Source organism: Urocitellus parryii, chromosome 5 (assembly GCF_045843805.1).
Source record: "Urocitellus parryii isolate mUroPar1 chromosome 5, mUroPar1.hap1, whole genome shotgun sequence".
Lineage (NCBI taxonomy): Eukaryota > Metazoa > Chordata > Mammalia > Rodentia > Sciuridae > Urocitellus > Urocitellus parryii.
Window position 1 is genome coordinate 180,637,733 of NC_135535.1, and position 7,882 is coordinate 180,645,614.

The following is a 7,882-nucleotide window of genomic DNA, read 5'->3' on the forward strand; positions in this document are numbered from 1 at the left end:
ACTCTAGGGTGTCCCGGGTTGTCCCTCCAGGCTGGGGAGACTGGGGATGACTTCACAGAGGACAGATCCCAGCTGGTTTTAAAGAATGGGAGGATTTAGATCTTCCACAGCAGTCCAAGTAAGTGCAGAGGACCCCCAGGTTCTACAGTCAAGAGGCAGCTGAGCCCGAACTTTCCTGTTTGGAATGAGCTTTTGGAAAGGATCTTCCCAAGACTTCTCTCATACACTTGAAAGAGAGGAAAAGGAGTTTTGTGCTGATAACAGAGGTTGAAGACTGGCAGCCCCTCTGCTAAAACAGCCCACAGGTGTGTTGTGTTTGGTCTTTGCTGTGTTTTAGGGATTTTTAAAAATTGTGACCAGTATTTAAAACTAGATAAAATGCACTTTTTTTTTCCCCCAGAGCTGGGGCTGTAGCTCTGTGGTAGAGCGCGTGCCTAGCATGTGTGAGGCACTGGGTTTGATCCTAAGCACCACATGTAAATAAATAAAGTAAAGGTAAAAAATTACAACAACATTATAAAGAATGCACATTTAAAAAAAATAGGATGTATGGCTACTTTTGGAAAACTAGGCCGCACAGGCCTGTCCGTCTGCAGCAGGCATATGGGCTCTGGGTAGGCTGCGACACCCGGCCACCTTCCCACTGCTTCCCTGTTGACAGCGTCTGATCACAATCCATGAGATAGTCTCCTGGCCCTTTTGCTGCTCCTGTGTTTCCCAGGGACAATATTCAATATTATTTTAGATAGTATGTAGATGACTATATTTATGCTGATATAATCAACAAATATTTATTGAGAGCAGCCATTTTTCTAAGTACAGGTGTAGAACAGTGAACAAAATTGTCAGAATTGTCTATGATTATAAACATAAAGCTTACATTCCATAAAGGCATTTATTTTAATCTGCTACAAAAGCACAGTTTTCTGCTTATGGTGGGGATATAAAGCTTCCTTTTGTGAATATACTTGTCTAAGCTACAAAAGTGATCAGTGTAGGGGCAGGGAGGGAATACTTCCAGAGGCATGAGGATGTGGCGAGAATGGGGAGAGAAAGAGGAAAGCAGGTGACTAACTTTTGGGGAACATGCAGGTGGCCTTCCTGTCTTCACTAACCAACTCCTCTACTCTGATTCTCTGAAGGTCCCTACCAATCAACAGCCCCATGTACGATTTTCCTCATCAGAGAACCTCAAAGATTCTAATGCTGCTTTCTTATTTGAGAAGCTTTGTTGGGGATTCCATAAATTCCCTCTGCTGAAATTGCATATGATTTTTTTGCTCTAGGTTAGAATTTTTTTTTAAAGGATTTATTGTTCACTTTTTTAAAATATATTTTTTTTAGTTGTAGTTGGACACAATATCTTTATTTTAATTTTATGTGGTGCTGAGGATCAAACCCAGGGCCTTGCACATGCTAGGCGAGTGCTCTACCTCTGAGCCACAACCCCAGCCCCTAGGTTACGAATTTTATCAATTAGGTTGGTGACTGGTAATCAGAACTCAGCCATCCCCAGTGCCTCCTACTATAGGAACAGAGTGCCCTCTAGTGGCTATTAAAAGAACCTTAGGAGGCAAATACAGATCTTGGTGGATCAAGTAAACCAAGAATGCAGAGCAGGACCTTAAAGTCCTTCTGTGCCAACCCTCTCATTCTACAGATGATACACCAAGATCCCTAGACAGGGAGGGACCTTCTCAATGTCACACAGCAAGTTAATGACACACATTTTTCCGATTTAACAGAGTCTGTATACAGGCTGGTCTTCCCCAATTACCAGCTCTGTGACTTTGGACAATATTATTTAAAAAATGCACATTTTTTAACTTGTCCCTGAGACAAGTTACCTAATCTCTGAGACTTGGTTTCTTCCTCTATAAAATGCTGGTTCCTTTGTTTGCACCTTTCGGAGGATTAAATGAAGTAATGCTCTAAAATGTTTAAAGAATAATTTAGGGATCCTTTGGATTGGGGATGGTAAAAGAACAAGCTGATAATACCTCTGTGGAAAGGACAGTATTTTACTTGCAGGCTTCCTCTGTAGAAGGTCCCAAGCCCCTGGAGCCAGAAAAGGAGGTGATGGAGATTGAGGCAGTCAGCGTTTTGCGTCTTGGACTGCAGCCTTCCTGGATTTGGCCAGCATAGGGGACAGGAGACAAAGCCCCAGTCAAATGTCTCCAGAGTTTCTGTGGAGGCTAAGATTTATAGGACTTTAGGGTACTCACTGACCTTGATCTCTTAGGGACAGGTGAGAGCCATAGTTGGAATTGCTTTTGCCTATTTCAAATGAATTTTTATCAACCAAATTCACTCTAAGCATTTCAAATTCCTCCCTCTCACAGTACATCCCTGTAGCAGCCCGGAAACTCTCCCAGTTACCAGTTATACTCATTATTCTTAATGATTCATTTTGTGCAAACTTAAATCATCTCTCAAAACAAATTGCTTTACAGTCTACAGGACCAATCAAATTCACTTCCTAGAGTCATCGGTAAAATTGGCAAAGTAACATCAATGCCATGTACTTCCTGGAGTTGGCGTAAAAATAAAACAAAATAATAGATAAAGAATGCTTTTAAAACTAAAAAGTGCTATACATTTAGAAGAGATTAGTATTTGTCATATTATCCTGCCATAGCTCCAGCCCCTGGGGACTGCGTCTCAGAAAGGTAAGCCTATGACTGTAAAAGTAACAAATCAGTCATTTCAGACAGGCTGGCATTTATATCCAAGAGCAAGAATATAGTGTTCTGTCAAGAAATTTCTGAAGTACTAAGTGAGGGAGACCTAGTGACTCTCACAGTGGTGACCTTGGACTTGACTAGCACCGTAGCCTGCAATGCATTTGTGTTCTGCATTTCCATGGTGTGTAAGGGACAGTATTTTCACAAGAAACCAATCCAAAACATGTGTTAAGTGCTTTAGCCTCTCTGGTGAGGGGCAGGAGGCAGAGAGAGGTGTGATTATAGTCACACGTTGGGCATTTGCTCTCATGCAAATCTCATAGAGTGTACTTAACCAACTGAGATGGCTATGAGTCACCAGGCAATGCAATTTTATGAGACCGCTGTCATGTACTTGGTCTGTTGTTGGCCGGAATGTCAACATGACATTCACTAATGACTGCAATAAGAACAGGAGTCTTTATATTTACCCATGGAGTTGCTGACTTTCTTTTCTTGTGTAGATGCTGGTGTCTGATACCCTTATCCTTTTACTTGAAGGACTTCCTTTAATATTCTGGTAGTGCTGGTCTGCTGGTAGTGAATTTTTTTTTTAACCTTTGTATATATGATAAAGGTTTTGCCTTTTTTTAAAAGATGGTTTTGCTTCAATTCCCAGTACTGGGGGAAAAAAAAAACTAGATCGGCAGTGTTTTTCCTTTGTACTTTAAAAAATGTTGTCCCTCTGTGGGGCTTGTGTTGTTTCCAGTGATAAATCGGGTATAATCCTTATCTTTGTTTCTCTGATATAATGTGATGTCTGCATACACCGGCTGCTTTTACATTCTTATCACAAGTTCTGAACAATTTGATTTTGAAGAAGCTTGGTACAGTTTTTTTTTTTTTTCACATTTCTTGTGCTTGGGAGTCTTAAACTTCATTGATCTGTGAGTCTACAGTTCTCATTGTTGAAAGTTTCACTTATTATTTCTTCCAATATTTTTTTTTTCTGTCTGCTTCCTTTCACTTTAGGGACTTGCGTCACATGTTTATTAAGCCAACTGATGTTATCCCATGGATTATTGGGATCATTGACTTGCTATTCTTCTTTTTTCAGCCCTTTTTAATCTGTATTTTATTGGCATAGTTTTTATTGATGTATCTTTAAGTTTACTGATCTTTTCTTCTGCAATGTATAAATTTCTTTTAGTCTCATTCAGTATATTTTTCATCTCAGACATTATAGGTTTTTTTTGTTTTGTTTTGTTTTTGGTGGTGCTGGGGACTGAACCCAGGGACTTGTGCATGCTAGGCAAGCACTCTACCAACTGAGCTATATCCCCAGCCCCTCATACATTATAGTCTTAATCCTTAAATGTATGAGTTGGATTTTTAAAAACATCTCCCATGTCTCTATTTAACATGCTCAATCTTTCCTCTAGCTTATTGAATATTTGGAATATAGTTATAAATATTTTAGTGTCTTTGTCTACCAATTGAATCATCTATGTCAATTCCTCTTTTTTAAAAATATATTTCTTTAGTTATCAGTGGATCTTTTACTTTATGTATTTATTTATTTATGTGCTGTGCTGAGGATCGAACCCAGGGCCTCACACATGCCAGACAAGCATTCTACCATGAGCCACAACTTCAGTCCAGTCAATTGCTGAATACCTAATAATTTTCTACCTGATTCTAAATGCTGTGAATTGTACCCTGTAGTAAGCTGGATATTCTTGTATTTCTGTAAGTTTTCTTGAGGTTTGTTCTTGGATGTGATTAAGTTACTTGGAAACAGTTTGATGTGTCCTCTTCTTGCTTTTAAGTTTTTTCAGGCAGGACTAGAGTAGCCCTACCCTAGTTTAATGTACGGTTAATGTTCTTTCCTGAACTGAGACAATACTCTTCTCAGAATTCTACCTGCTTCCTGATTTTTTTCTACTCTTGCCATTTGGGAACAGGCACTGTTCCTGGTCCTGTGTGAGCTTGGGAGTCTTGTTCTCCATAATTCTTTTGTGTGGTTATTTTTCCAGCCTTGGGTAGTTTGTTCATGTGCATGTTCAGGTCAATACACAAGGAGGACCCTCTTTAGACCTCTGAGTTCTGTTTTTATGCAACTCCTTCCTCTCCAGTACTCTGCTCTGCAAATTATATTTACCTAGCCTCTGTGAATTTCCAGCTCTTTCTCATCAATACACATGCAAAGGTCATTTGGTAGGAAGACCATGGTGTCTGAAAAGCAGAGAGAAGTCCCATGTGACAGGAAGGACCATGGCATCCAATGAGCACAGAGAAAGCCCTTGCTGCTGGAGGATCCCAGGTATCTGAGGAGGAGAGAGGAAGACCATATTGCTGGGGGCGGGGGGCATGGTTTGTGGCATCTGAGGGCAGACAGGAGACCCCCATGGCTGAAACAGAAGAACTAGGCTTTCCATGTTCTCAAGACAAAGACTCAAATTTGTACTTTGGCTTTCATCGGTGGATAATTGATGGTGATCCAGAAGGATCTAATTGATCAGCAAGTCAGCAATCAATTATTCAATAGGATTTGTTTCCACTCACAGTCAAATCTTTCCACTGGGATGAGGATATAGTTCAGTGGAAGAGTGCTGGCCTAGCAGGCACAAGGCCCTGGGTTCAATCTCTACCACCACACATACATGCACACACACACACACACACACACACACACACACACACACACACACCTTTCAACTTATTTTCAGCCCTGCCAGTGTAACTCTATGAAAATTGATTCTCTGACAGTAGATATCAGTTTTTAAGCCTAACAAGTCAGAACCAATCAATCCTTCAAAGGTTCCTATCAATTTTTGAATTATTTCTACATCCTATTGGACAGATTCAGCCTTCTTACATCATATTCCCCAGTCTCACATGCCAATTTTGGTTTTCATAACTTGCTTAACTTACTGGAGTTCAGGTGACCTGGCAGGTAAGAGGTGGCTTCCTCGCTTTACCTGGAGACACAGCACTCCTGAATGTGCTCTGACATAACCAAACTTTTGCTCCCTTTGGAGGCTGGAAAGGTCATACTTATGTCTAAATCAGGTATTGAAAAAGGAAAAAAAGAGAGCTCAGATTATTCTTTATTTAAGCCCCCCCAAAAAAAGACTGTCTTATATCTTTCTCCGTGAGGCCAAGCCCCTCCAGGAGAACTTTCTTGACATCATGGCCCTGAGTGGATGGGAGATACACATTCATGAGGGTGGAGAGACATTTCCAAGAAGACCCAGTTGTCTTCAGCTTTTTCATTTGGTCTCCAATGTTGACTTGGGACCTAGCATTTCACTGACGTAGGAAAGAAGCCAGTGCACGTGAGTCAACTCAATTCATACTTAAACAATAAAAATTCTCAACAAAATGGTAAGAGTGCAAAGATTGTATGACTTGGCACTCTTCCAGAAATTAGTCATTATGATGTATTTTGTCTTTAATTGGCATTATGATGTTGCAACAATAAATTCCATGAAGAAAACTAGGAAGTAACTTTTACTTCTTGGCAAAATTATAGGTGAAACAAGTGTCTCTGACCACCTCCAAGTCAGGAGCTGAGGAGGGCCATAGAATTCAGAGGACTGTGCTGCTGGGGTGGGGAGAGCAGGGAGACAGAAAGGGGTAGGGAGGGGCTTTATTTTGTCTTGTTTGTGAAAAAAACAATTAAAATGTCTGAGCTGGGTGGATGTAATCTCAAAGACAAATCAATCCAAATATTGGTGCTACATGAGAAATAGGTCCCAAACACATTGTATGAGCTGACCAAGATCACTCAGCTTAACACCACCCCCGGGTTGGAGAACCACAGCTTCCAACTTCCAGTCTCATTACAATACCGGGTCTTCCCTCCATGACAGACTGAGGAACTGCCATCAGTCACCCTGGCTGATACAATGCCTGTACAGGAATGTCTCTGGGATAATCTTAGTTTTTTTATCTTATACTTTCATGTAGAAAAAGGAAAGCCACACATATTTTGTAGGTTCATAAAAATGACTTTACTTTCCACTTTATTCCAAAATAAGTTTTTGTGTATACAGCAGAAAAAATTACAGAAACACTGAACCTTATACTGTTTTTAATAGAAACAATTTGAAGTTAGGATTCTAAGCAATGGATTGTAAGTAGAATTAAATAAATGATCCAAAATGCAAGCCGTATCTTACTTAATAGGCTGCGAGGCTTTTTGACATGGATATTTCAATGCACTGCAGGGTCAGAGGATGAAAACTGCCATCTCCATCTTATGAGTACAGAACAGAGGCTCCGGGAGATCAGCAGTGTGTGCTAGGGCTGAGTCACGAGTATCGAAGTCACAGCTGACTCCTCCGTAAATCCAAGGTCCTTCCCAACATGTAAGAGAAGTAAAAGTACCAGTATCCCTGGCCACATCTGCTTACAAATGGCCAAATCTTCCTGTCAAGGGAACTAAACTCTAGGGACAGGGCAAGGTGGCTTTAAAAAGCAGGGGTTGGCATGGGCCATCGGTTGATGGGCTTTAATAGAACCCATTCTGTTATTCAGGAAAGTAGAACACACTTCTGACCCATCAGAGGCCCTGGGTAAAGAAATAAATGTTTTCTCGGATACCCAGGTGACTCATGGAGCAGTCAGATGTTCCCTGGGATGCTCTGGACTGGGGTTTCCCAGAAGGATGTCTGACCTGCTCAAAGGCAATGGCCCTGAATGGGGGAGCCAGGCTGCCTAGAAACCTCCTCCAGGAAGAGAAGGTCAAAGCCTGTCCCAAGCTGGCTGACACTGTCCTGGATTTTCCTTGGACGGCAGGTGTGTGGTACTTGGCCCATCCCTTGGTGCTCATCCCCTGAGTCCTCTTGATCTCTCTTCCTGCAAGATTTTTTAAAATCATGATACTCCAAGGACACGAGCCTTTTCTCCACTCTGATGGAGTGGATAAGCTGTCATTCCTAATAATCTTTCAGGGCCACTCTTTCCTCCCCTGCCCCTTCTTTGCCCTCCACACGAGTGCGTGCACACAGACACAAAGCCTGTTGCAGAACTGTCTTCCTCAGATGCTGTCTGATCACAGACTCAGGTGGGGGTGATGAATGATGTGTCTCCTTGGCCAGGTGGGTGGTAGACATCTGATGTGCTAGGAAGTCACCTTGCCCACAGTCACAGAGAACATGAAATTAGGGATGAGGGAAAAAGGAGGGGATGGGCGAAAATGGGGAGGGGAATGG